The following is a 3,818-nucleotide window of genomic DNA, read 5'->3' as shown; positions in this document are numbered from 1 at the left end:
ATAAAGTCTGATTTGGGAATACTTTTCAAGAAGTCTGATTAAAATGTCATCATAAAAAATACTTGAATAGTAGCATTTCCCTTTAAAAAAGAAACTGGTGCTCATTTAATCTTTGGTATTATGAAGAATTGAGTGCATGAATCAATAGATCTTGATATATTCTCTGGAAAAATTGGTTATCTTTGAATTAAGGTGAAGTGTCACATTTTGAGTGTGTTTTAAGTCATAACATATATTGATTATTATTTGCAAACCATGTATCTCAGATTTTGTCTTCTTTTGGAGGATAGAAATAGGTTTGGGTTGATTTTAGTCTTTAAAATGTTTGAATAGAATAATAGGGTACAGATACTTTAACAAGAAAACCATTGTTTTCTTATTTTAGGTGTTAGGTGTTAGGTTTCAGCCATAAGCTTTTCAACTAAAAATTATTTTATTCCCAGGGGACCAATGGGCCACTGTATACACAATTCCCGAGCCCTGGAACTTCCTACATGATTGTGACCCTTTCTTTTCACAGTAACAGTGACGTGTTTGGTTTGAAACAGTTCTTTAGTCATTAGAGTATTTATCAACTTTCTCTCTTGGAAAAGCTGGAGCAGTGCCTGAGATCCTTGGTGTGGTCTAGCATTGTTTTTGTTCTGATCATATTCAGTGGGAAATAGCTACTTAGCCAAATTTACATTGGCACTTCCTATGGTAGCTGTTGGAAACTAAGCACAGGCAGAACTGTTGCTATCTATCGCATTTGTCTGGCTCTTGGTGTATAATAAATAAATAGAAGTATGTTTACTCTTCTTTACTACATTTTCCCCCTACGTTTAAAAATATTTTGAGCAAATGATGAAGTGTTGCATTTGATCATTCTTAGGAACCCACTAAGTAAAAGGCATTGTATCATACACTCACTTCCTGGGGCTGCTGAGGCAAAGTGCCATGAACTGGGTGGCTTAAAACCACAGAAATGTATTGTGTCCCAGTTCTGTAAGATAGAAGTCAAAAGTCAAGGTGTTGGCATTGCTGTGCTTCCTCTGAGACCTGAAAGAGAGAATCTTTCTTTGCCTTTTCCTAGTTCCTGGTGGTTTGCCAACAATCTCTGGTGTTCCCTGGTTTGTAGATGCATCATACCAATCCTTCATTTTCACACAGTGTTCTCCCTGTGTGTCTTCACAACGTCTTTCCTCTGTGTGTATCAGTTTCTGTGTCCAAATTTCCCCTTTTTATAATGACACCAGTGATATTGGATTAGGGCCACTGCAATGACCTCATTTTAACTTGATTACCTTTGTAAGACTCTGTTTCCAAATATGGTCACATTCTGAGGTATTGGGTGTTAGGACTTCAGCCTTTCTTTTGGGGGACACGATTCAACCCAGAGCACATGTCATCTGCACATCTTTCTAAATAATCACAAAACACGAGTTACTATGCTCAGATTTAAGGAACCTTTGGCTTACAGATTACAATGTTTTATACTATGGAAGCAGGCTGTAGGGCTTAAGTAGGAAGACAATGGATGGTTACAGAGCTGTCCTGGTAGATGCCAGTGCCCTCTGGGTGGTATTGTTGGTAATGGTCCATCAGTCAACCCTCTATCCCTGCAGATCTATTCTCTTCCAGTGCCCTGATTGCCCTCTTGTCAGCCAGTAATCTTCAAACCTCATTGTTCCTACTGAGGGTTTGAGCTGAGCTGTCTTTAAATGATTGGTGGTTTGAGGCTGGATGAGAATATTCAAGTTAGGGACATGATTTAAGCATAAATACGTGCAGATCCACATGTATGCCAACTCTGTGGAGATAGCACCTGGCTGGAGGTCTATGTAGAGAGCTCTGACTTTCAGGACACCGCATTGCCCATTCCTCTCCATTTGCTGCCTGAGTGCCTGTGTGGGAAATAAATGCTATCTCTGGATTGTGTTATAACATGCTACACCTCCCTAATGCCTGGGAATTAGGTTGAGGTGTCAAATTTCCTTGCATGGAACATTATTGTACACTATTTTGACATGTAGAAACAGGACCACAGAATTTAATACTAAGGAGAATTGAGTCTCCATCCTTCCCTTTGAAAAGAACCTAAAATAACATCTGTTATCTTTCTGCACTGAAGACTTGGAGCATTGTTTGTCTGTGACAGCCCTTTGAAAGTTACATAGGTCACTGACTTGTGGTGTCATATTATGTCTATGTCTTATTTCCACATTATGATGGACATTTGGAAGACAGGAGTTAACCTTGTTACTGCATTTCATCCACTCTAGGATGCACTCTCCCTGGCTGCCCCATATTTTAACATCTCTGAAAGCAGGATCTCTTATAATCCACAGATTGTTACCATCACTGTCATGACAGACTTGTCACTGCCTGCACATGGGTGAATTTGGTTGTAGTTTTTGATAATATCATTGCATCAGTTGAGTTACGGCATTGCTGATATTCCATATGTTGAATTTAATTGCAACTTAAAATGTGTATAGAAAGAATACATTATAATTCTGTAATGAAATGAAAGCCATTTGTCACAGAAAGGCACAGAAATAGAGAAGTGGGGCATAAATTTAATGGTGGTAAAGCAGACATTAGTGATTGGAAGGATGATTACAATGCCATATTTTCTTGCAAAGCAATTACTAAGTGCTTTACGTGACCTGAGAAAGAAAGAGAACCACAAACAGTTGAAGCATTGTTAAATTTTGTACTAAAATGTGGGCAAAAAGAATTGTTAGCATATGCCAAGCAAGGTGATTGAAGAAAGGAGAAATTGCCAATTATTTCTGAATATGTGAAAGAAATGGCAATAAATAAGAATTGGTGTGACCAACTCACGCATTCATACAAACAATCAATATGGCTTTGTGTCATTAGCTAGTTGGAAGTGTTTCTCCTTTCTCAGTTGACGTAAAGTCATGGTGTGTCTTATGACTGACTGTATCATTGAGTCAATGAAATGGAGTATTTTTGCCATCTCCATGAATTCTAGTCCTTTAAACTTCTTGACAAAGCAGAAAAGATTGATTGATTGATTGATTGCATAGGTTTTATTAATCTAAATAGAAAAATGTCCCATTATTGTGGTTGGCAGGGCTGGAGGCTGCTTCCATGAGTAAGAGAATAAGATAGTATTTTCCTGGTCTGCTTGGTTGCAGGGGTCTTGAAAATGAGGGTTAAGTGAGGAATGGATTAGAGGGGGTGGCTGATGTGAGAGAAGACTGAGGCATGGGAAGGGAACAGGTTTGGCAATTAACCACCCTCCTGGCACATGCTAGGAGCCATTGTCACCCACAGGACACTCAGTGACACTGTAGGGAAGACTTATTGTGATTTTTCCTCCTTCTATTCAGACTTCACTTAAAAGCTCTGCTTTTACCTTAATCATTTTCATAAATGTATGCATTGGTTCAATTCAATAGATAATTTCATGCCATTTACAAGATGGCTTTTTCTTAACCTATCTGTTGGACCATAGTTAATATTAATATTTCTAAGAATACCTCCCTGATAACCCCTCTTTTAGTTTGCTTTGCACCTCTCCGTCTCCTTGCTTGTATTAAGGGAGGATTTCTTCCCTACCCTCCAGGTGTATACCCTAAGGTTTTATATTGTTATTCTTATCATTCAGCTTGCACAATTTTGATGCCACTAATATTGACAAAACACTCATTCTCAAAATTGTTATTAAGTATGTCTCTGTGGCTACAAATAACCCCAATTCCATAGGTGGCTGTAAAAGTAATTTCACTTTGCTTTTAATAAAATGCCTCTTAATTTCATGTGTCCTCTTGTCCTTACATTTGTAGGACTCAGCAAACAATTACATG

The sequence above is a fragment of the Propithecus coquereli genome, unplaced genomic scaffold, assembly GCF_000956105.1.
Source record: "Propithecus coquereli isolate 6110/MARCELLA unplaced genomic scaffold, Pcoq_1.0 Scaffold2, whole genome shotgun sequence".
NCBI lineage: Eukaryota > Metazoa > Chordata > Mammalia > Primates > Indriidae > Propithecus > Propithecus coquereli.
The sequence above is the reverse complement of the archived record's forward strand: the minus strand, read 5'-3'. Positions refer to the sequence as shown.